The sequence below is a fragment of the Chaetodon trifascialis genome, chromosome 4 (genome assembly GCF_039877785.1).
Source record: "Chaetodon trifascialis isolate fChaTrf1 chromosome 4, fChaTrf1.hap1, whole genome shotgun sequence".
Taxonomy (NCBI): domain Eukaryota; kingdom Metazoa; phylum Chordata; class Actinopteri; order Chaetodontiformes; family Chaetodontidae; genus Chaetodon; species Chaetodon trifascialis.
Window position 1 is genome coordinate 16,528,945 of NC_092059.1, and position 26,911 is coordinate 16,555,855.

The window sequence follows — 26,911 nt, forward strand, 5'->3', positions numbered from 1 at the left end:
CACGCCGCAATTTGTCTCAATATCAGGAAAAGAAGACAGACTCTCATACAAAAAAGCACAATTATAAATAAATACATAGCCTAAGTATATAGGTGCGTTAGTGTTTCATGCAGCGCTGAATGTGATATTATCTCTACGACTCCATGGCTACATGTGATGCTCCGCTTTTATCTTCCCATTTACCAATACTGCCTGACCTTGAGTGTGAGCTAGGTGTGCCCGTGTGTGTGCAAATGCTTTTTTTGTCTGCTTTTGAATATGTGTGTCAATGTCTGAGTGCGCCGATGTCCCCCCTCCCCTCTCGTTTCACTGATTCAGTTGTGTTTGAGAGCTGAACCAATTTGCAGTCTGAGTCACAGTAGAGAAGAGGCTGCTTAAGCATTTTGCATACTTGCCACCTCATACCTGATAGGATACGCTGCTGTGATTCTTATGTAGAGGCACGCTGGGTGAGAATGAGCCTTAATCACAATGGCTGTTAACCCCTGCTTTTGACCTCTCGTACCGGCCGCCACATTTCAATCAAGTTAATACGCTGGCCCCACTAATACCAGGCAAAAAGATCAGTGGAGGAACAAGGTATTTAACTCGGGCAAGAGGCCCACCAAATACTCCAAAATGCAGAGTGAGCCACTTGAAAGGCTTCCGCTTGAATGACTGTTTCAGGGATTATCCACAGTGGAGAATACTGAATCACTATGCCATTTAATCTTGCAGTTATAGTGTGGCTTGTCATACAAAAAAAAAAAGCTTTTCAACACCAAAAATAAATTTGAAGACCAAATTAATTACTTTCTGCATATGAATATACAAAAGTTAACAGTAATCTTGATAATCTTGGCTTCCTGGAACATTTCTCCTAACAAGCCACGGTGGTTGTGATTAGGAAACTGCAGTAATCAATATTGTACGCTCAAAAGGACTGCACAAATACAACATTCATTACCTTTGTTTAACTGCCTCACACTATTTATGTCAAAAAATGAACGTCTTCTTTTTTAACATTTCTTAAACGTTCACCAGCTCAATACTGCTACACAATACTCATAATATTGCATAGTATTATTCTATTCTGTGGAAATTGATTTTTTTTACCATTTGAAAACTGAGACATATGCTGGTTCAAAATGATGAACAGCAAAGAAATGAAGTAACTTAAATTGTTTATTAAAATATAATTGGCACTATTCACAACAAGGCTTTTACAGACTAAATTCTCAGCTCTTATATTGAAAATACCAGAGTGCTGTACTCAGAATTATTTTGGTTAAAATGGCAAACTTTTGTCCCTGCTTCGCTTTTAACCTACGGTCAGCAATAGCCACACATAACCCACGATTATTCTTGGAAGTAACTTCTATTCCTTGCATACAGCTAGCATTTGGTATGCTATTCACACTCCAACCTTGCTTCCATCCACGTTGGCAGTGGACAGGCTCGATTATGTTCAAGGCTGAAACATCCCGGGGGTGGAATTCTTCATCTCTGCTTGGAAATCTAGACGAACCTTCCTTTGCTCTCAGGACACGTCGACTTAAACGGTCAGCATCAATTGTGTCAGTCTGCAGTGACACAAGCGTCTGTCACCATCCATTTACCTGTACAATGAAGGCAGGGCACAGTTCTACTGTAAGTATTAAGACTTCCCTGTGTGGTTATGCATACGGGACTAAGGCCACAACCTCTGCGTTATGCCTAACACTCTTTTAGGCTACAGTGAGCTACATAAAAGTGTCCACAAATATATAAAGTGCTGGCTGTGCTGTGTTTCCAGTGTCCTCTTGTGTAGGAATGTAAGCATGTTGCTGCGCTGATGCACCAAGCCAAATACCTGTAAACACTGATTCTGATTTGACATTTCAAAATCACACTCGCACATAAACATGCACATCCCATCACAGATCCCAAAGGTACCGCGTCCTTGGGAGATCGAAGTTTCGTCGAGCTGTTCATCAGACATCTGCTAAGCGCCTCATCATGAAAGCGCCGAGGTTTATTCCCTCGCGTTGCCTTGCCAAGAACAACTGGCAGGCGCCAAGAAACCTTCCACTCTGCCACCAAGGTTAGGTGAATGACAACGCTGAGTTACTGAGACACGAGAGGAGGGAGGAGACAGCCATAGAGGAAATAAAAACAGGAAAGGAAGGCGACAGTCACTTCCATCTGTTTAATCTCTTTCCTTTTTCTGCCCCTTTTCCCTTCCATCTTTTTTCTAGAGTTTCTCGTTCGCCTCTGCATTTCCCCCTTAGGTTGATTTTTCCCTCTGTCTGTTTATATTTCCTCATGGTGACTCTCGAAACACTCACAACACAGACACAATGCTCCTCTCCCTGCTCACAGTTTTCTCCGCCTTACTTCCTTGTCCCCGTCTCTTTCCCTCACTTCAGAAAAGAGAGGAGCTAATGCTGGCTCTGCATTATTAATCGTCAGACAACTGCAAGCAACCGGTGCTGCAATTCATCCAAATGAAGGTCGAACAGGAGCACTGTACTGGCCAACCCAGCTGCACTCGATCTTCTCCTAAATTCTGTACTCATCTTTTAGCAAGAGAGGCACAGAGGAAAGGGGGTGTCAAATATGAAAAACTCCTGAAATCAGCTGCCAAATGTGTTCTGACGTACTGGAGAAATGTTGGCATGGCCAGCACTGATCACCACTTTGCTGTACCCTCTGAATGCCGCGACTGAATTAAAGTGACAATCATCAGCAAACCAGAGACAGATTTGACTGCTGTGAGCATGTAGTAGTCAGGTGTCTAATAATTCAAACTGATTACCTAGCACAGCGTACAGTGACAGAGGGCAGTCAGCATCATGTCCTATAGATTATCTGTTTTTGTTTTTCAGTGGGAAAGACATTTGCATGCATTTGGGGCAACTGGCTTCTTTTCTAGATTGATTCACAATGCCTGTGTGTTCCCAAAATTCCTTCTACATCACTTTTGCAAGCGATATTAAGATGTGCAATGGTCAGAGCCACAGTGACACTGTATGAATGGTGGTGGGATAGGTCCTTTCTACACAAAGACTGCCTGGGAAAGCAGAAAATAGGCCTATCTGTTGATATATGCGTGTTTGTCCATCAACACTATTTTCTTTACAACAGGGGAATTTTCAACAGAAAAAGAACAGGAAGATGTAATCAAAGAGGAAAAGACTTAGAAGGAGAGCAGCGTGAGAAAGTGAATGACATGATATGCATTTTGAGGTTTCTACAAAAGGCAGAGTAAATGTGATATGATGGCGTATCTGGGTTAGTTATTCAGGAGGGGATTCTGGGCAGACTCACTGTTAGACTCACAAACTCTGGTTTTGAAAAAAAAATGGAGGAAAATCTAATTAACCTTTGCTACGTTTGTTTGCTTTCCTTCTATACTTTAAGAATAGCACAAACAAGACAATGCACAGAAAGGCTGGGTGAAGAGAAGTGTAAACCAACACTGTGGAAGGCACTTCAGTCCTTTAAACTAAAATCTACATTTCACACGACTTCAAGCGATGCTGCTCTTCATACTCAACCCTTTAGAAGTGATATCTGGCCATTACCATCAAGCTTTAACACTTCAAGTGAATAACACATCTGCCCTCATGCCACAGCTACAAAGAGGTAAAATATCTTCATGAGTGCAACACCTGTTGCTCCACCATCTCTTCTGTAGTAGAAAAGCGTGGGGGGTTTTGAAGAACAGCTTTTGCCGTCTTCTACGTGCAATAAAAGTACTGCAAAAACGCTTTGTTGTAAAGTCTGTTTATGCCACTAACATGATTATACAAACAAGCAATTCCACATAATAATCCTGATTATTTCCAGACTCACACAATCAAATTTTACAAACAGTTCAAGTCATAATTCTCCTCATCATGTTGTAAATCACAGCAGCTCTCTCTATTGCAATTAAAAATACACTGATTTTGCCAGTTAAAAGAAGGCAATGACACATACAACTGTGACCCCCCCCCCCCACACACACACACACAATCCAGTGCAGAGTCCCAAGGCATGAAAGAGAACTTTTTATTGTTTTATTGTCTTAAGATATCACATGAAGAAATGTGTGTATCCACTATAATGTGTCTCAAACATCCCTGATTATTTAAACTGTCAACTGAGAAGTTGGGTTGAAAGCTGAATTCTAACCAACTGGCTTGATGTGTGCTGAAATACTGATGCTTGTGTGGTTTATTCTTGTAACAGCCTTGTTGCTCAGTCAGGGTACCACAAAGGATCAGTATGCATAATAGCTTTACATTAAAGACCACAGATTGTGCAGAAGTGCCTGTCATGCTGCACTGAGATGACTGAGGGAATTAAATCAAGTGCAGAAGGTGCCTTTATATGGACATACGGACAGGTCTTAAGCAATATTCACATTTCCACCACACATTTTATTTGCACTTGTTGATTAATTCACAACATCGTCAGTATTTGACAATGCACTGAGAACAGATGTGGTCCTCAACAGTACTCACATTCGATTCTCACTAAAATACATTATGTTGTGCTACTTCATTTGAAAGCAACTCCAATCACACGCTTCCCTCACAGCCAGGACACAAAATGACCAAACTACGGGGCAAATTGCAATTAAAGGTACAGAAAATGCCAAATGTTGTAATTGCCGCTGAAGAAGGTTGAAGGTTGCTTTGGATAAAGTCAAGTTTAAGTAAACTCAAGTTGTTTTTTTCTTTTTCACATGAACAGTTTCCAAACTACATGCACTCCTGTTTTGATATCCACTTGGCTGTTGGACTCCTTTCAAAAAATCTTTACGTGTCTGGATTACTTCAGAATTGGCCTATATTCAGCATTTTTACTCATTTGTATTTACTCCATCCCCGAAGAGTGCAACTCCAGGAGGGGTGGTAAAGAGGACAAATAACTTCTTATTTTACAGCCAACAACTGATTTGAATACACCTATTATTCAGATTGATATTATGTTTACTGCAGATGACATAATAAAAAATCATTAGGCGAGCGTCATTCCTTTCCTCCTTTGTTTTTGTGGGATACAGAAACTGCGTTTTGCACCCACTACATATCTATGTGTCAACCTACACGCAGCACTATCAGCAATGGACCGAATGCAGCTTGTCTTAATCTAATAAGATGCAATAAGTCTGAATGCAGCTCTGTCTCCTTCAAATTACATTCATACAGAACTTCCTCTACTTTTTGTACTTTTTTCAGACATAAATGATGGCACGCAAGGATAAAAATTCAGGAGCAATTCAGACCGTCTCCTAAACAGCGGTGAACTCACCAGCATTACAGCTGCCACATACATTGCTTTGATATTACTTTAAATAAATGATTCACAGACTGGCAGGTATGGCAAATGTTGGCATGAGCCAACAGTTTACTGACAACAACTGCACCCAGAAAACGTGATACTGTACTGCGTTTTGGACTGTCAGTGCACTCCCACTGCAGCCTGAAGATTCTAAGATAGGAACAGCATCTGTGGAATAAATACATGAGGAGCCACAACCACACTGAGTGTCCAGAGATGTATGGGGTGTAGGGTAAGGGATTCCCCCAAGGGGTCTCTGGCCTGTCAATAGGCTACAACCTTTCTGTTGGAATCCAGGCTGAGCAACGAGCCATCCATCAGACCTCAACTCACACTACATGAGGCAGAGAAGAAAAAAAAAAGGAGGATGATTAATGTGCCTTCTGTGTGGTCAGTCTCTTCAGCACACACACACACACACACACACACACACACACACACACACACACACACACACACACACACACACACACACACACACACACACAAGCAGAGGCTCAGATGTGTATGTACTTTCACACAAAAATGAATTCATGCTTACACCTTTACCAACTTGCACAGGTGTTTGCACAAGAGCAGAGACGCACACGTGGACAAACACATTATCACCACAAGGCTATATTCAAGATGATAGTAGATGAAAAATGTCTGAGCTTGACTCCTTTCTTGGCTTACCTCCGTGGTGAATGGAGGGGTATTGACTAAAGATCGAGGCAGCGAGCCTTTATTAATAAATGCCCCTGCTGAGCCAACAGCAAGCAGCACAGCACAACGAGCACACACGGCCGTCTGAAAACAACTCGAGCTCACTGTAATTTCCCTCACCATAACTAACCATCTGATTGCCTCAGTTAGTGAGCTCACAAGAACATATGAGGGGCTTAATTGAAAAAAAAAAAAAAAAAAAAGGCTAATTTGGAACATAATTCCTATGTGAAATGCAAGAGTTAGTATTTTAGAAATAGGATTTAGTATTGAGAAGCCTCACCGTGATAATTATGTTCTCCACAGACAAAACACATCACATCCCAAGGTAATTTATAAGGGAGCAAAATAAAAAAAAATAAATAAATAAAGGAAAAAAGAAATGCGACAAATCAAATCCTGTTATATCGTGACAAAAATATTGTGATGCAGGATTTTGGCTACTGTATAGTTTCACGTTGAAACCTCTCCCACAATTCCTCCCCTTAAATACTTCCATTTTAAATTTGACAGGGGTCCAGGTGCCTGTAAAATAAAAGCTCATCTGATTCTTCCCTAATGGTCCTTTTTCAATCTTTTGAGTCTGTACAAGTGAATGAACACAATGGCATCCGTTCCATTGTGGGAGAACAGGGTGGTTTGGACATTAAAAGCTCCGCACTCAAGTGGATTCATTTTTGTCTGGCCACAAAGGATGCCAGCAAGCTCATGAGCCGCACATTAATATGACCACAGATCAATGGTGCTGCGATCAGTCTGAAGGCGTTGTTGATGTATTGGCTGGATTTACGGGGCTGCAGAGATGGATATGGGTTGGGAATGACAGGAAGACCTCACATCCTTTGGCAGTGCTAACTAGTGTTATTGATGTGAAGGTGGAGTGTGGAATGAATTGAATGAGCACAGAACAGAAGACCACAGTGATATCAGGTACTTCAATTACTTAAAATTGATGCAAAAATAAACACAATACATTATTTGGAATGAAATGACAATGAAACAGTTTATAACTATTAAGATAAAAACAAATTAAGTAAACAGTGTATGCGTGCATGTTGTATTGACTGAGCTATGAGACTGAAAAAGATGGTGCACTGGTGGATGTCTCTCTGGGTTGCGTCAGAACAATAGCTGAAACAACTTTGAAACTCCATCAGGAAACATACAAATCAATATGATGACATTTCAAGACTCACCACACGATTAAAGAACCCACTCAACCAGGATTTCCTTTTCACGATTAATTAAATGGAAGCATGTTAATTATCACATTACAAAACCTACTGCAACAGGCATTTCCCCCCGCATCCAGAAAAATAAGACTTTAAGACTAAATGCCACATTTAATGACATCTATTGCTAAGCACTCACAGTGTCTCTGTAAATCACTTTCCAGAGATCATCTGTCAATCAAACAATGCGAGTGCTACTTTGACATCTTTCCATCTGGATTTTCTCTACTTTCCTTTGTTCAGCTGCAGCGGATACTTATTTTTATGAAACTGCCACAGATTTTTATTTCAAGTGAGCTGAAGTTTGGGGTGTGTTTTCACCAAGCACCGAGTTTGACATATCAGAACGAGTAATGGAAAAATATCCAGTGGCAACCGAGCTGGAGTGGTTTTTAGGACCATTCTGTCTGTTACTCCGTCCCAGGCTGGGCGGGGCTCGGCTGGCCCCGGGCCCCGGACTATCAGTCAGGCTGATGTATAGGTCCACAGGGTACAAATGAAACCTGTCACAACAAGGGTAATGATGTCAGAGTCACTATAGCTCACCGCTGGAGGAGCAGAGGAAGGGAGAGGCAGTGATAGGAGGAAGTGGAGAAGAGAAGAGGGTTGAGGACAGAGAATGGAAAGAAAGGAGGAGGACATTGAAATGAATGTCAGGGAGGAAGCAGGAGAGGTGAGGGGTAAGGAAAGTAGGGGAAGCAAGAGGGAAGGTAAGTGAAAAGGGAGAGAAAGCTCTAAGAAGGAGGAGGGGAAATGAGAAAATAGAAGCAGGGACAGAGTAAAGAGAAGAGTGACGAAGAAGTGGGCAGAGTTTAAAAAGAATTGAGCAAAGAGGGGAAAAATAAAGAGAGAGAAAGATGAGGATAGAACTGAAGGATGCGGAGATGTGGACAAAAGACAGAGGGACACATGGACAGAGCGTGGAAAAGGAGATGGCATGAGCAGGGAGGGAGGTACGAGAAGTAGAAAGGGAAAACAGAGAGGAGGGAGACCTTGGAGGACAGTGGAGACGAAGGAGAGCGAAGGAAAGAAAGGCAGAGTAGAGATGGAAGAGAGAGAATAGGGGATGAATATGGATTAGATGGAGAAAAAGAGGCGTGGGAATGGAACATCTTAAGCGTGAAAGCTCATTCTTGACCTTGAGAACGACATATAGACAAAATAATCTTAAGTCAAGGTCGATTGACTCGTTTTCTTCTCTTTTTTTTGGGTTGCTATTCTGCATTCATTGATTTTGATGAGCAATCAATCAGTCACTCAACATACGGAGGCATTCACCAAACAAGACAAGACAGCCCATTCCGCTTCTCCTCTGTCTGTACACACAGGAGAAAACACAGGATACAGTGAAATATTAAGTCTGAATTAACATAGAAACACAGTCTCTATTAGTGGTCCAAGAGAGTAGGTACAAAGAAATCTGGTCATTGTTTAGAGGGAAGTCGTTCACAGTGGCAGACATTTATCTGAGCAGCTGAAACCTGCATCCTCTCGCTCTTTCTCTCTCTCTCTCTCTCTCTCTCTCTCTCTCTCTCTCTCTCTCTCCCTCTTTCAGTATCACTACATCTCTCTCTTTCTCTCTCTGTTCCATCCATGTCGCCTCAACCTTTCTGTCTCTCTTTCATTGTCTCTCTGTCCTCATCCTCCATTATCATTGACATCATCCTCTCTCCACCATCCCGCCCAATCCACACACACACACACACACACACACACACACACACATACATACATACACAAAGGCGTTGTCTGCATCCCCCTCCCTGCCTTCTCCTCTATGGCAATCTCTCTCCATCTCAAGATGTGGCCACTAATGGATTGAAAGTCTTGGGGAAGAAGCAACAGTCATTTAAAGATTAATGTCAGGCCTAGTATTGTGAAGGGCAGGCAACACAGCCTTTATGTGTGTGTGTGTGTGTGTGTGTGTGTGTGTGTGTGTGTGTGTGTGTGTGTGTGTGTGTGTGTGTGTGTGCGTGTGCGTGCGTGTGTGTGTGTGTGTCTGTGTCCAATAGAGGACGTGCACATGTCATCCGTGCAAAAATGCCCTCTTCATTATCAACCATTAGGCAAACACTCAGAGAGAGGAAGTAAGAGGGAGGGTTAGCTGGCTGGCCCATACGAGCACATATCATGGCTTGTCACTTTGTTCTCAATACCCACGATGAGATAGTCATTAAAACCAAGGGCTTTCATCAATTAACATCCTTCACTTCCGCATAAGTATGAACATCTTTGAAATATGCCTCTTCAATGCAACAAATGTCCAGCATAACATCAAGTGATTTATTCCTCTAATCTGCACCAGGTATGTTTGGTATTCATGCATCAGGCTTAGAGAGAATCTGGAGCATTTCTGTTTTACCGTGTTTCTACCAAGAAATCTTATCCATAAGCAGGAAGTGACACCAGCAATGAATGAGCGCTCCAAACCAGAGAGAGGTAGACTAATCGACCGTCTGTCTGCACCACAACAACCGCTAAGAGGGGGAAATTCACATACGCTACTATAGTTCAGTTATGATTTTCATCCTTTCATGAAGCCTCTTCGATCATAAAATGTCTAAACAGCAAGTCAATAAACTATTTAAACTATTCCAACTTGAGCCTAGAACACAGGAATATTATATCTTCACTTTGCACGAGGAAATATGTGAACATGTTGTCTCTTGTCTCCAGTAAAGCTCAAATTTCCTCCATCCATTCTCCAAACTAATGATCCTGTTTGGCTTCACGAGGGTTGGAACATATCCCAGCACACACTGGGTCAGAGGCAGGCTACATCCTGGACGGGTCTGCCATTCTATCACAGGGGTAACCAATATACAGACAGACGCACACCCTTTGGGGTTTCCAATTGAACAAACCTGCGTGTCTGTGGACTGTGAAACAGACAGACATGAGAGAACACACAAACTCCTCAGTGCTCTTAATCCTCATTGAATGAGTGTGTCTTATTCAAATTCACTTGTTTCTAAAACAAAAAGTGGCGCACCAATGTAAGCAGGCAGGACCATATTTTGAAGCATGATATCAGGCAGGATTTCTTTCATCTCTTGCAGAAAAAGTGAAGCAACAGTACGAACGAGCAGGACTTGCGGTTGGAAGTAACATAACTGGCACATCACATTTCATTTTTAGAACAGCCAAAACATCCTTGAGCAAGACACTGAACCCCTGACTGCTCACTCTGTTCAAATCTTTCTGAATAATAACAGCTGAGACAACAAAGCTCTGCAATGCTGCAAGGGCATGACGAGATCAACAATAAAAGTTGCAGCCTTTCAGCCTGTAATTTTCTATTTCAGGGAGCCCTTGATCAAACAAATGTCTTGATTAATTCAACACTTCAATGCTGAACGTGATTTAAGATTGCTCGTACCTCTAAGATCAAATAATAATAAGAAATCCATAAGACCTCATGTTGGCGGGGTCGAATCTTAGCCTTATCTTAGTTGTTGAAAAAACTCACCAACACCAAACAGACCGAGGCGGCAGAGAAAAACAGCATAAAAGGGTTTTCAAAGACAGAATAATAAAACGACACATCAAATGCATCTTCTCTTGTATAGACGTTGAATATCACACAAAAGGTGCAATCTTCTAGATTTTAACTTCATTCTTAAATGCAGCAGTCAAAGGAGGGCTCATTTGTGAAGCTATTGTCCCACAGTGTCTTTCGATAAATCAACAACCGAAGACCTTATTCAGTAATCTGAGGCGCAGCCACTGAAAAATACACACCAACAGCCAACAGAGAAATGATTATAGCAACAAATGCAGCGCACACACCCATGCACACGCACACACCCGGAAATCTGTAGGCTAATGTCTAAAGGACAAAGAAACACACATGCATCAACGCTGCCCTTCAAACACACATGCTCCGCTCTGTGTCAAATAGCAGCTTTCATTTAATTGAGCAGCTGCCCCTATCTGCTCACATCCACGCTGCAGAGAAAGACATTTTGAACATCTCTGGTGGGTGAAAGCAGTGAGAGCAGCAGCCCGAGCTCTGCTAAATATTTAATGGGCCTGTCTGATGGTCATAATCGCTTTTAAGAACAATAGATGAAAACAAAGGCCGCCAGTGAAAGACTGCATCAGAGGTTAGAGCCACATCTCAGAGTGACAGAACAGGCTGGTTAGAGGGAGCGGAGGAGGGGAAGGGAGTGAAGGATGGGAGGAAAAATGGAGAGGCACTCAGAGCTACAAGAAATAGATGACAGTTGAGTATCAATGTTAAACGGGACTGGCATTTGACCCAGGAAGAATATGTAGGGTCCCATGACAGGCTGTGCACTCAACAGCTATTCTTGGAAGAAGTATACTATGCCTGAACAGCAGTGGAGTAACGCAAAGCTCAGCGCCGCCGCATGCCAAACAGGTTCTATTCGTGTTTTGTGCTGTTTAATATTGTCAAGTATTGTGGATCTTTTGACGTATCGATTTCACAGCGTGCCGACGAGGATTTGACTCACAATAGATTTTTGGAGCACTTTCTGTTTTTGTGTTAACTCCGCCGACAGCAGAATACGACGTGACAGCTCTAATACTGGAAACCACATTTTGCTCTTATCCACAGTCGGATCTGTCCATGACATTTGGTCAGGGGTGGGCATTTGCTTGAGTGCTGTACTTAAGCACATTTTTTTGTGGGAAATGTATGACTTTTGCTTCTCAACATTTTGGAAGATAAACATTGTACTTTTGGCTGTTTTGTGTTTGACCAGTTCAAGTAAAGACCCCTCCTATGTCTGCCAGTCAAGTTCAAAATGCTTGCTGCGGATTTTGAACAGTTCAGTTTCAACTTGGTGACGGTAACGATGGCTTGGGCAGAGAAAGAGGATGATTGCTTACCATCAGAGCAGCCATGGCCATATGTGAAGTCCACGTTTGAAATTTTTGAGATTCATATAACTTTAAATGTTTCACCACACACAAACTGCATCACTGCCTATAAAATTTACATCCAACCGAAGAAGACATGTCGAGGTATGCAGACATTTGTTAGATAAATATTTGAAACAAAGTTGTCTGTGTTTGTAGTAGCTGCAGTTTTTATGGTATGGCCAGTCAAATTGAGTGACTTTTTATGTTTTTTTTATGGATTTTCCAGCCAAGTTGTTGTGCTGGGACTGGGCCCTGTGTGAATCCACTGCTGATACATACTCACAGTTAGCTGGTGAAAATGCAGAGTTAACGCTGGAGCCTATCCCAGCTGTCGACGGCGAGAGGCGGGGTACACCCCGAGTCGGTTGCCAGTCGATCGCAGGGCAACATGTACCCACATACAACCATTCATGCTCACACTCACACCTAAGGACAATTTTAGAGTCACCAGTTAACCTAATGAGCAGGTCTGCCGGAGAGAGCCCATGGGAAGAACATGCAAGCTTCACACAGAGAGGCCCTGCCCGACGCGGGGATCGAACCAGCGACCTTCTTGCTGTGGGGCACGCGCGCTACCTGCTGCTCCACCATGCCCCCCCCCTGGCTAAAGTCCTTTCAGAAATATATGTTTTAATCTGGTCACATAAACACAGTACTATTGCAGGAATGAGTACCAAGACCCCGTATTAAAAAGGGCTAATTAATTAAAGGCTGGTATTGATAAGCTCCAAAGTTCTTTTATTAATACTTTTTAACACTTTGGTGTCATTTATTATACTGATGACACCTCTTCCCTGCTCTTGTGTGTGTCAGGGCTCATGCATGCACACACACACACACACACACACACACACACACACACACACACACACACACACACACACACACACACACAGAGCAAAGTCAGCTAACGGCAAATTCTATAAGCTTTTTCTAAAAGCAACTCGGTGCATTCACTATGTTGTTTGTGTCATTATGTTCTTTAAGTGGCAACAACTCAACAATGCATTGACATTAAAAATGCGTTTTTGAAAATGTTTGTATTTCTAAATGGAAGAAGTACTTTAACTAACTACTTCGAATCAAGGAATGGATTTGTGTACTTTTCCCACCTCTGCATTTGGTTTGTGAGCCTCAATGTCAGACACGACATTTGAAAAACAAGCTCAAAAGGATTTACAGATCTGGTTATCAGTTTCATTGAAAACCAAAGTACATTAGCCATCTATCTCTCTCCATTCCTGCCTCCTGTCGCCTGCAGTCTTGAATGAAACTCACCTGCTCATGACCACACAGAAAAGGATGGAAACACACTGAAGTGAGGTAGGGAGGTATGTTTGAGGCGGATATCTTAACAGATCTATGTGAAAATGTAGTGATTTCATTTTCAGGGCTGAAGGGCTTGAACACAGAAGGACGTACAGAAGTGTCAGTCAAACAAAACTCTTCATGCACGGCAGAGCAGAGGATGAGAGGAGAGAGCTTTCCGGTGCCAAGTTTATCTCAGTGATGTCAGATGGATGTACAGATAGCTCAGTAATGGAGGAAGAGCTCATCAAAGGAGTGCAGAGGTGGGCAGGCTGATTTTGCTGGTTCACAGGCCTGAGAAAACCACACGGCACATATATTGCTCAGGCAGTGTGATCAAATCTAAGTTATTTATTAACCATTACATAATGAATTAATTAATCATTATGTATATAGGCTTGTAAATAATGGAAAAGGTTTTGTTGAGCTATTATAAATGCTGTTGTCATTTCTGAACTATTACACATCATTACACATCTGTTGTAAATGACTATTAAATATCAGTTATGTAAAATGCGACGTGTACTGTAAATTATTTAAAGATGATTTGCTACAGACACAGCCACTATCAATGAGGTGCAATTAACTGGAATATTTCTCAAAAAGATTTCTGCATTTTCAAATGAGAAAATTCTACTATTTCAATCTTTTTAAAAAATATCTGTTATTATGAGACATTGTCATCCTTGGTGCATTATTTAATCAACAGTAAATAAGATTACTTCCCGTGTGGTGAACTGTGGGCAGCATTCAACACTTGAACATCCGTATCATCACGTTACATTCAGCTGATGATTTCTAAACATTCATCACAAATATAATAGTTATCATCATCAAAAGCAGTCGTTTTCCAGTTGTGGAGAATTTACCAATCTTTCTTGAACTTCCACTGTTTTGTTTCCTACATTGAATCTAGATTGTTTAGTTGTAATCTTTATTTCAAGCAAACGTATATGTAAAAAAAAAAAAAAAAAAACAACTTTTGAAGTCAGAGCAGCGCAGGGGAGACTGTGAGAGGGGGAGACAACAGTGACATGCAAATAACTTGACAAGGAGGAAAGAGGAAGGGAGAAACAACACAGGCAATCAGTGGGGAATGGGATGGCGTTGAGCTGCAGGAGAGGCGGAGAGAGAGAGAGTTTGAGGAAACAGACAGAAACAAAAGCAGAGGGAAGAAGGGAGAGCTCAACGAGCGATGACAGAGAGGAGGAATGACGGACAAGGAACAGAGGGGGAAAAAAATTAACTCGAGTGACATGAAACAGAAGCAGGCAGCCAGATAACGAGCTCCTTTTCTTGGCGTCATTTAAAACAGCGCCTTACAAAGGTATACAGGAGGAGGAGGAAAAGGAAGAGGATGTTGTTGAGCTGAGGTTGTGGAGAGGGCAACATTTCTGCTCACCCTGTCCTTCTGCTGTCCATCTTTCGGAGTGTTTTAGAGCCCACAGCCTGGCCACTGGTGCTGCACTGAATGCAGCCTCTCCTGCTAACTCACTGACCGTAAACGTAGAAAGGGGGAGATGACACGGGAAGAAAACATGCCTTCCATCTCTAGGAAGATGAATCAAACTGATGAACGGGACAGCTTTGAAAAATTGGCAGTCCTATTTGGGGTTTGTCAAAGGTCTGACTGATTTATTTGGCGGGAAGTGATGGAAGGGAGGATTTCTGTGTTTCCATTCCAGACAAGAAGGGCAAGCTAGGGGCGACTGGAAGGAGATTCTGTGTGCATTTCTTGTTTTTCTGACTCCGGGAGTTTAGAGTTCAAAAGTAACAAAAGAATGGGATGGATGGGACAGAGCGGGAGGTAAAGGAGGTCAGAAGAGAGATTGAGGAAAGAAAAGTGAGAGGGATGGGCAAAAAAGTGGTAGAAAGCAGGGAGGCAGACGGAGAATAAGAAGCAGATAGGCTCACCTCTCATTAACTTGCCTGCCACACACTATGCCACAAAGCAATGCACCTCCCAAGGACAGAGAGCCAACTACCTCAGAGGAAAGCAGCCCTGCCAGCACTTAGCCAGGCCTCATAAACAACCATCTTGCATTTGTCACTTCCTCTTCACCCAACAAAGCGACAGCAGAAATAAATTAACTTTAAGTAGACCTTCTTCCTCTCCCTCAACGTCAAGTTCTCGCATCAGCAGGTGGTCTGAGCAAATGGCACAAACCGATGGACAGTGAAAAGGTACAAATCAACAACACAGCACAAGGGAACGGTGCCTAAAGGTGGTTGTCATAGAGTCAGCAAGCATCAAACTATCCTGCATCGTTGCTTCATTTAGAAAGCCATTTAGGCATTCAGCCCCTAGTGGAGGACTATCAGAGTACAGCAGGGGAATTACCTTGATTTCTGACATCAACAAACAGGCAAACAGTGCCCTTACTGAGAAAGGATCAAGAGTAAAGGAGAAAGCTACAAGGGAAAGGAAGTGAGAAAGGGCATGGTGTACATTTTGGAAAGATGTGGTCAAGCTGCTACCAAAATCAGGACTAAGGCACTAAGAAACTTGCAAGAAGAAGAGTTAAATCTGCTGGAGTGAAGCAACATGCTGAATTAATTAGAAAAAAAGAAAGAAAGAGTGGCATGAGGGATGCAGTCTCTTTTCAGATGTTGAACACAACAAATAAACAGATATTGTAGCAGCAAAATGTTCTCAACTGTCCTGGAAACAGAATGTTCCTTGTAATGACAGCTTAAAGGGAGAAAAATTGATTTTTCCACACACTTTCTCTTGGGATGCGAGGAAGAGTGCAGACAGGACGTTGTGGGAGGAGGGAAGGAATGCTGGAGTCATATCCTTACATCTGTGAAAGCTACCTAATGAAATGTAAAAGGCTTGACACGAGGACTTGTGACAGAGCTTATGCTATATCTGACATACACAGTATCTCAGTAATGCACAAGTTACTCCAAAAGCTCTCCATCATCTCCTCCTCCTCATTATGTAGCTACTCCTCCACAGCTGTGACATACACTCACTTTCACCAGATATCCCTGAAACCTGAAAAAAGAGAAAGAAAAGAGGCAGACTAGTCAAATTCCTAACATGCCACTAATGCCACGGTTTGAAAAGCCACATCCACACATCGATCATCCTGCACCACTGCTGGACAGGAGTCGAGAAACACAGAGCACCTGGATGCATCAGCCGGAGGGGCCACCCACACACAAAAATGTGTGTGTGGAGCCATTCACTAAACACAGGTACCTTAATGAAGTTTGCTGTCTCGTTGGTGTGAATCAACTCTCCCCCTCGGTGCAAAAAAGAAAACAAGGAAGGTTTTTCTTCCCCTCTTCTAACCACCTCACTGTAATCATGGTAAACACCCCGTTAGCATAGAGTTTGGCTTGGGTCCCACCATTAAAGGCTGCTATTGAGCTAGCCTCTGGAGAAAACACAGGTTTGTTAATCAGGCGAAGGCAAAACAATTACTAGAATCCTATAATCAATGGCTGTGGACAAACAATAAATCTTTAGTGGCTGCTTCAGAGAACACGGGTGGAATGTGGTGGGAAATAGGGTCCTACTAATTAAACAGAATCCTGCTAGTATGCTATCGTTAGCTAATAGCTACGCCGCTGCACCGTTTAGCCCATCTGATTGCACTGCTTGACACTGCCAATGCAATAGCCATTACAAAGCTCTGTCTTACTGCATGGCTTCTAAGAAGACTGCCAGTGTATTGTCCCAATGCAAAATAGATTTAATGAATGAAAGAGGTATTTGTAGGCCTATGATGGATATTACTGCATGAGGCAGGGAAGATCATATCAAAATTGTGGGATTTTCACACAAAAAAAAGTCCTGTTATGTTTCAGCAGAAGCTTTAGAGAGGTCACAAGGGTTAGAGCCCATGTGAAATAAGGGTACACCTCTTTCAAAATGTGCCAGACATACTTACTCCGATGCACTGAAGGAAATTTCAATTCCAGTTGTCTTCTGCCGGATCAGAAATCCTGATTTGGCAGCAGGCGATGGGCAGAAAGCCTAATAGGGTGCTGCGAATTACAACAATAGGGGGAGAGTTTGACGGTGAATGCCGGGGGAATCAGGTAAGACAAATCTGCCTGGATTTATGAGAGCCGTGTGTGAGCTGCTAATAGCAGAATATAGACAAGGCAAACAGAGAGGAGTTTATGTAGCTCTGAGCGTATGTCTCAGTATGCTGCACCAAAAACATTATACTCTACCCTCAAACTATACAATGTCCACGCCAGCGGGATGAAATCACATTCTCATCATCTGGCCGTATTTTCAAAATAAACGTAAGAATAACCATTCTTTTTGTGTTTTTTTTGTTGTAAAGCGTAGCATTAGGTGAGTGCAGCAGGAATAATGATCGACTGCACTGGCAGTCAAGCTGACATGTCTCCACTTAGCACAATAGCAACCATAACTCTGCCATGATCAATAGTTGTTCATGACTTGCTTTAAAAAGGTCCCATCCTCCACCCTCTTCCTATCCATCTATTCCTGCCTCATTTCCAGTCAACTCTTCCTCCCTGTCTCATCTATAATTCTACCTTGTTTCCTCCTGTGCTTCCTTAGCTCATCTAACTAATCTCTCCTTCCCCACCGCCCTTTCTTCCTTCTGCTGCATTTTCCTCTGTTCCAACTGCTTTTCTTCAGATCTTTTATGGCTTCTCTCTCTTCTTCCCTCCACCTCATCTCCTTTCCTTCTCTTTCATCTCCTCCCTTCCTTCTCTCCCTCTTCGCCATTCTTACTGTGTTATTCTTTTGTCCCTCCATGATCCTACATTTTATTTCTCCTAAATGTTCCTTCCTCTCCTTCCATCCTTCTTACCCTGTCATCCTTTTGTTCTCTCCTCACTTCCCTCACTCCCTCACCTTTCTTGCATTCTTTCATAAATTCCTCTGTCTCATCTGCTTTTTCAACTCTTCTTGAACTTGTTCATCATTCCTCCTTCCCATAGGCCTCTATTCCACATCTTTCATGCATCTCTACAGTATGTGCTTCCATCTTTCTCATCACCCCATCACCCCATCTCCTGTCTTTCCATTGCCTCCTTTTTTCCTGTCACCCCTTCCACTTTTTCCCAACAACCACTCCCTGGATCTTCTGTGTAATTTACCTGCCCTCCATCTGTCCCTCCTCGCACATCTCCCCAACCAGTCCTCTCCCTCCGTCTGCCATTTCCCCCTTTGCACCCTCAGTGTCTCTCTTGCTCTCCTGCAGTTGACAGTTCACAGGTTTCCCAGGGCACATTGTTGCATCCCAACGGAAGCTTGCACAGCATTCTGCCATAAATAATTGAGGAGGCCCCACATGGCCAGGCACGCTCAGTCTAAATGGATTATTCTGGGAGAGATCAATGCCGGCCTGTGAGGGTTTTATTAGGGCCTGCGGATGAAATGTACAAGGCCACCGCCAATGCTCTCCTCTCTCTGTCTTAATTTTGCCCGCTCTGGTGTGACATTCTCTGCACCTCCGCCTCCTCCTCACCTGCACCTTTAACTGTCACCCACTCCCAGTGATGACCCCGCTATACCAGAAGAAGCCATGGCCAACGCCTCACAGTGCAGCTCTGAATTAAACATAAATGACTATCCAAGACAGTGTATGAATCATTCATTCTTTATGATGCCTTTGAGTATGATGCAGGCTGGTAGTAAACAGGCGAGACAGCGTTTTGTTATTCCTGCTGTTGTCTAGATGCATCATCCTCACAGACCCCCACCATCATCAGTCCCTGCTCGCCAGCATGGTGGGAAACATCCGGCAATACCCACTGGAGTTGTCATGGGCAAGAAAAGGGGGGTAGGTGAAATGCTACCGTGACCTTCAAGAGTTACGACCCTTGGGGTGGGTGGCGGCTGCAGCGGCGAATAACCCTCTGCAAGCTTTGCTGCCCGAGGAGATTTACATCTGTCTCATCCAATAAGAGGCTTCTTAATTGTCTGCTTTCCCGGAAACACACAGCCAAGTTGTTCAGATCTACTGGGTCCACGTGGTAAATAAAGAAAAGAATACAGTAGGCTACCCTTCCCAAACTTAGAGGACTATTCATCAGGCATTACTTGTATTCCCATTATTCAATTCTAATCTATATGTTTCACAATGTGACGCAGTGACTTTTTCCACCAACGTCAAAGCATGTAGGAGCACATAGGTACAGTGTCAGTTATGAACGCATTCAGTGTAATTGCTGGGAATGTGACTTTTCTTGAATACTTCCTTTTGGCAGCAGGAAGCGCAGCAAAAGCGAGAATTTTCATAATGCGTATAGCTATTCACATCCTTGGCTTCCTACAATCTTTGGATGTACAATAACAGCTCAAGGCCTGTACATGCTGATAAATATCATCAGTCTCTTCATCTTTTTAAGGCTTATTATTGCAAACCACAGGTTGTCAACGTTGTGGAGGTGTGGAGATCCGGGTGTCATGTGAGGCAAAGAGACAGCATAAGGTGAAAGGCAATTAAGGTATAGCTAGCACCCACAATTCATACTAACTACTTATTATCATACCTCAGTCAAATCAGAACACACGGACATGATACACCTATTTTTTCAAGACAGTCTTGCAAGGATATTATTTTCTCCAATGTCCAGTGTGAGTAAATGTCAATAAACCCATGTAAAAATCATCCATAAGAGATGTTTCCTATAACACCAGAGCATGCTAGGGAATCAATGTTTTTTAAGCTTTATTCAGTCATATCAAGTATACTTTTATACTACAAACCGGAAAAGCTTTCAATCAATGGGACATATTGCACACATTGTAATTTGCTCCTCATCCACCCTCCAGTGTTATGTCCCCTCTGACTGTGTATTTTAAAAACACCTGCACACATGATTTGTTGGCATATTCTCACGTCCTCTAAAAACACACATTTCCACTGCAATTATCCTTGAGTAAAGAGCCTTTGAACGCTCAACATGATGCTTTAACCTGAACTAAGACTCCCTCAGTGATGATGATGTGTTCTCCTCACTAGTGACAGTGAACCCTCCGTGACAAGGTTATATTTTTCCCTCCATTATAAGCACTTTTATGATTCCTGTGAAAACAACATAATCAAACCTTCCAAGCAGGAAAGAAAGGTGTGCAAGACACTTCCTCCTGCTACTTAGAAATGTCAGATTGTTGTGATTGGGACTGTGACTGGCAGACATGAACAGATGCTGCTTTACGGCATGGTGTTTTGAAATGAAGCTTAATGTATTTGACAGGGAGAGAGGGGCCCTGAGGCTTTTAACCCCATCCCTCACAAGTGAGTGGCCTTCCTCTGCTTCCTGGAAGTGGAGGAGAAATTTAGCATTACTCCAGAGTCGACCATCTTCTCCCTTCTTGACATCTTGGTGTGTAGCAGGAAAATGTGTACACATCAAAGCCATTAAAGTGTCAAGCTCCACGGTAGGCTTAAACCAGGTCAGGATGTTCATGGGAAACTTGTGAATAGTGCATTTTTTGCCCTCATTCTGGCAGTCAAGACTTCTTCTAAAGAGCTTATATCTCAGCCATTTGAGATGACAAACCACTGTTCAAAAGACACAAGGACAATTTCTTTCACTGCTGTTAGAATATTCCAGCACTCATTTGCATGTGGATTTGAGGACCATATGCTTCCTGACAAGATTTACTGTACAATATGGCACCGTTGGACAGAAGGCTGAGTACAAAAAATGCTCTGTCACATTATACAACCCCTCCTCGCCTTTTCTTTATTGATTGACTCAATCTTAATTACCTCTGTTTTATCAACTACTGGAGTTTTGGTTCGCAATGTCAGTCTTTCACTAGTTTTATTTAACCTGACTGTTGACATGTATTAAAAACAAATTACTTTGGTGTGTTTGCATGTGGCTCCAGGGGTTGAGGTGAGGATAATACGAGATGGGATACTCTCAAATTGACATTTTGCTACTTAGAATTTCAAATTCTGTCACCGGCTGGGGAAAAACATGAGAGAAAAAAATAGCCCACTGTTTATCTGGAGGTGACAACTAACAAGCACTATCCTGGTAATTAGACTGCCGCAGTGCACATGGGCGAAGCTCTCCATAAAGTGCGCTTATGATTAAATATTTTCTTCCCTCTCTCTCTCGCTCTGTTTTCTATCTCCTCTTGCTTTACACATTTGGGTACAGCTTTGCCAGCGATCCGCATCTGTCTCCATTTTGACTGCATTAATGACATGGCCACACATTTGGGCTCGGTGGCCTGTAATGAGACTGCAGAGTGTGTCTTACAGCCCATATTATAAATGTAAAAAAAAGTACATGTGTATGTGTGTGTGAGTGGGCGCATGTCTTTTTTGCACTGTGTGGCTCTCTCATGTGCCTGACTCTTTGCTGCCCGGCTGGTGACAGGTGAGCATGATTGAGGTGCATTTCTGCAGGAGAAAACAATGGATGGTGGAGCATGCCATCCAATCACCCATCTCATACATACAGAGCGGCTGGATGATTGATGCAAGTTAAGAAGTGAAAAGCTAAGCTGGCACATCTCCATTACCAAGAGCCACCTCACTAAAAGGTGACCTATACGGTCTGCACTCTAAAAATTAGCTAGGCTTCAAAATGAGTTTTGCAATCTTAATCTTTTGAATTTTCTCTCAGAGCTGGTGAGTGAGTGCACTGTGATATGAAAGGTGGGAAAAAGAAAGGGATCACACACACACACACACACACACGCGCACGCACGCACACACACACACACACACACACACACACACAATTCTCCTTGCCCATCAGCTACTTGAGTCACTAAGCTTCTCAACAGGGTATCTTTAAGGTATCAAAGCCCCTGAAGGCTTCCATGATGAACCCTTTCATTAGATTGTCTTTTACAGACTTGTTCTTCAAGAAATCCTTTATTTCAACTAGTAAAAAAAAAAACTACAAAAAAAGTCCTCACTGGCTCCACTGAGATCTTAGAAGAACCTACAATGAACCACTACTTTTTTGAGTGTGTGGTCTTTATGCATGTCCAACACGGGTATTTGATTGCTCCATGAACAAACGCTGGGTGAGGAGACGCTTCATAAAATGTGTCCAGCCCATTAAGTTTGAGGGAAGGACTGCAGTAATAGCTGTCCTTCCACAGGCCTGTCGGTTAAGACAGCAGAGAGTGAGTGACTTCCTCCTGTTGTAGTGTTCGGTGGGTGGCACCACGTCTTGATATCATGAGGAGGACTGAAGCATACAGACACATGCGTGCTGAAGTGGAGATTGAAATATTAACGTCTTAAAAATAGTGGCCTAAAAGCCCGAGCGTACAAAAATGTAACATCACAAAGACAAGAAGAAAGGGAATGCAAATCCCTGTATGCGTCTTTGTCTGTTGAGCTGCACACCAACACATGCATTACATCATTTGTTTCCTCACTGTGGTTCAGCTCCACATATTTTAACATCTTCCTCGCAGGAGGCCAAACTTTCTGCTGTTATTGAAAAAAATGTGCATGAAATATGGAAAAGGCAAAACTCAAGAAGCATGTGATTGGTTGCCAGAATAAATCTGTGGTAGCATAAGTCTGCATATGATTGAGAAAGGTCTATTTCCAGAGAGGTTGGGTGCAAGTGCAAGTGAGGCGTGTGCGCTCCCTCTCATACAAATCCATTGGTGGATGTTACGTGCCCTGCTCCGATGCTCCTGGGCATTCTCCTGCGTTGAGAAGTGAAGGGGGGGTCACTCCAAATTTCTCATGTGACGGAGCATAACAGGGAATTGTAATACACAACAACATCATAAATTTGATTACATTACATTGCACTGCAAGCCTGTGAGCCATTTCCAGGCACCATAAAAAAAGCTATAACTAAGTTACCTCGGGTACAAAGAAAAATGAATAAAGCCATTTTCTTTTAATAGCCCGGGCGCTGGCGAGATATTGTTCTCTCCTCTGGCTTTTACGAGCTTTGCAGACGCGCTCATTGCGATCGAAACAGGAGACGATGGAAATGCACAACTTGAGGAAGAACACAGACGACATTTTTTTCTGTGGTAAAGTGTTTCAACGCGTAGTTACTGGTAAAAATGATAATTAATCCGAATGATGTACAATGAAAAAAAAAAGTGTTTGCACTGGTTTTATATAAAGAACATACACAGGGTTCCTCCACACACTTTCCAAACTTTATCATAATGTTCTAAAATGTTTAGTGTAATTGAGTCTTAATTATTTTTTATGAACCATCGAAAACGAACGAAAACGAAAAACTACAGACGGCAAAAACAACTTGAGAGTCTGAAATTTAGATTTTCTTGAGCTCGTTTTGTTTTTCTCTCATTTGATAAAAAAAAACATTAAAGGTGTCACAAATATCCACCGAGACACGGGAGCGAATTTCATCGGAGTCGGAGTTTCCAGCATTCAACAAGGGCATCACCAGTACTTCGAAAAAGTCAGTGTCATTGCCGTGCTGACTCCACCTCTCTGGGGCTGAGGAAAGCTCGAGTGGCGCACCTCGAAAAAGCCCAACTCCTTTCTACACGCCATGGACAACGTGATGCGCAAATCCGGTCCAGGGGTGTAGAGCAACGCTACAGCACTCTGGAAAGTCCAACATGTATACCTTAGGATTTAACATCACATCAAACAGGCGGTCCGCACACACATCAGCGGACGGATGCACAGAGAGAGAGAGAGAGAGAGAGAGAGAGAGAGAGAGAGAGAGAGAGAGAGAGAGAGAGAGAGAGAGAGGAAGGGGGGGGGGGGGGGGGGGCATCGAAAAATGGAATTTCCGATTGATGCCTGCAAGATGAACTGAATGTCTCATGATCTACGGGCATGTTCATATCAGTGGATTCAAATGCACGGTTGACTTTTCTAATGAAGCAACCCCCCCAGTGGAGACGCACTTCTTAGATGGAGCCCCCCCCCACACACACTCTCTCTCTCTCTCTCTCTCTCTCTCTCTCTCTCTTCTCTCTCTCACACGCACGCACACACACACACACACACACACACACACACACACACACACACACACACACACACACACACACACACACACACACACACACCTCCGCCCCCCAAAAAACAAGATGATTCAGAAATATGCGTTATGCTCCAAAGCTATATGGCGCCTACAAGTGTAATAGAAAATTCTTGAGAGTCTTGGCTCTTCTCTCTGCTACAGAACCAGCCCGCTTTCTTTGCTTTGGGAGATTAAAATTGTAATTAACTCTCAGTGGGGGAATGAAAGGGAAGCCGTGCCTGTTACGACCGTCGTTCAGAATGATGGATATCCTTCGTGCTCAGGCAGCAGATACTCTCCGCTCACCAGCAGCGGCATCAGCAAGAGCTTTGCGGTGGCAGAGTCGGGTCTCCCGCTGAGTCCGGGACCATGGAGCATTTCTCTCCATCGCAAAGCTTAGTGGCAGCTCGAAAAAGCCCCTTTGCAGTATTTCGAAATGATACTCCTCTTTGGGCACTTGCCTGCGTCTCCGCGCGGGTGTAAAGACGCCAGAATAAGGCACGGCTGGTGCGCTCCGACACCAAATGCTCACATGCCTAATTTTTGTTTAAGCTTTTGAACAGTGACAATTTCCAGCTCTTCTTAAGGAACAAGAAATAAATCTGGCCGGCAAAAGTAGCGGGACAGAGGGGGAAAAGAGAGAGGGAAGTGTGCCTACCTTTTTGTCAGCCTCGGAGTTCCTCTTTCTTTCTTCTCAGCTTAATAAACCCTCACATCTTCATGATTAAAACAAGCAATAATCCCCGGGTTTGTCTCAAATGTGTGCGTCCCTGTGGCAGGTCCAGTGAGAAGCGGTTCAGGGGTTCCTCTGCCGGGTTAAATTATGTTTTTAAAATCCACCCCAAGAGCGCAGGTTGCTCAGGACGCGTCTGGGTACGGCAGGAGGAGTCGCTCCCTCAGCAGCAGCCGCCGTGCCCACTTGGAGAAACCAGAGCTCTGTCCGCGCAGCGAAGCTGAGGGAATGATGTCATGCGTCCGGCCCTCCCTCTCCAGCCACCCCTCAACTCACGGCTCTCTCCATCAAGCCCCCACCCCCATCGCCCCCCTCTGTCTTTATGGCACGTTGGTTTAACAACGCTGAAAAAAGAAAAAAAAAAAAAAAAAAAAAAAAAAAAAAGCCAAAACACAAACAAACACATTAAATTTAATAGTGTATACTTAAATCTTGATTTGGGGATTTATTAGTGAAATCAATGAATCAAAGCAACGCAGTAATCGCATCGAATGTTTCCTGAATTTAAATGAACCATATAAAAACCATACATCATCACTGCAATCTGCTACTTGTGTGTTCAACAGTGTAAACATTATTCTCCATGCGTTTAAATCACAGTTTAAACTGGGACGCAAAGCTGTGTGACTTGCTTTGGATGACATGTTTTTGCAGTGCTCCACTTGACGTGATGAAGTCATGCCGTTCCCCCACGTCTCACTGAAGGTATCGTCCAGTGGCATCGTCAGCCTGCCTTTACCCGGGATAAGAAGGAAGGTAAGGCAGCATGAAACAGACCAATGCGCTGCGCACTGAGCCAAAGCAGCCCCCTCCTCCCCCGCAGCCGGCGCATCTTAAAGATAAAGCCACATATCTTCTTATCAGAGTTGCAGTCGAGGTTCATTGTGCGTATCATCCACTACACTGCAAATAAAAGCGTTTTAACAACTCATTTGGTCTTGTTTTGAGTCGCAGTGATTTAGCGAAAACAGTTGTTGTCAATGGGACTATGGCTGAATTTCATGAGATTCAGCACACAAAATGTTTTAAGTTTTGCCATTGTTAATCTTTACTTTTAGAAAATACTGGTAAAACTGTGTAAACAATTGCTTGCTCTGAGGAAGGTAGGAGGAGGAAAAAGAGTCAACAAAAACATAAAAGTCTAAATCAAAATCTTCATGTAAAATCACTGAAGATGTGCATTTTAACGGAGCAGGTTAGTGAACAGTAATGGCCTTCTGGTACATTTAAAGGCTCTTCAAATTCATTTAAATGCCTCACAATGAATGAGTTAGCTTTTCTATAAGCTCTTTTTCTGCATCCTGACTTTGCTGCTGGCTGCTTGCTAGAAAAAAAAAAAAATGCCCGCCTTTAATCAATCAACTTCAGCTGCAGGTTTTACTTAATCAAATCTTTAAAGCAGAAGTGCTGCTTTCGTCTGTATTGGTGCACAGATGCTCTCACAGGGACAAGCTGAAATGAAGCCTGTTGCTGGAGCTTGGCCATTCATGCTTCCCTTTAATGCATGGGCTTGTTCCTTGAGGGGGGCACTTAGCCTCAAGTGGCAAAGAATTGCTTGTTGCTGGGCACTGGAAAACACAGGTTCTTTATTCACTACATTACTGTCATCTATCAGGCAATCCTTCTATCCATGCAGTTCACTCTTTATTTCAAACTCCCACTTATCTCCATTCATGTTACTGGGTGGGGCGATGGGATGGGTCACTGACTTGCCAATGCATTGCAGAGCTCACAAACACATGCACAGACACATTCACACCTGCAGCCACCGAGTCAGCGACTCCGCATGTTTTTCAAA

At 43.1% G+C, this 26,911-nt stretch overlaps 1 protein-coding gene across 7 annotated transcripts in view; it reads right to left on the reverse strand.

Annotated features, from left to right (window-relative positions):
* The window catches only part of ptprsa (protein tyrosine phosphatase receptor type Sa), a 232,078-nt gene extending 206,743 nt beyond the window's left edge, over positions 1–25,335 (reverse strand). For all 7 annotated transcript variants that reach the window (XM_070960507.1, XM_070960506.1, XM_070960509.1 and 4 more), the window contains exon 1: positions 25,039–25,335. The gene's annotated coding sequence lies outside the window, so the exon portion shown is untranslated. The remainder of the gene's footprint in view (positions 1–25,038) is intronic.
* Between the last annotated feature and the right edge of the window lie 1,576 nt (positions 25,336–26,911).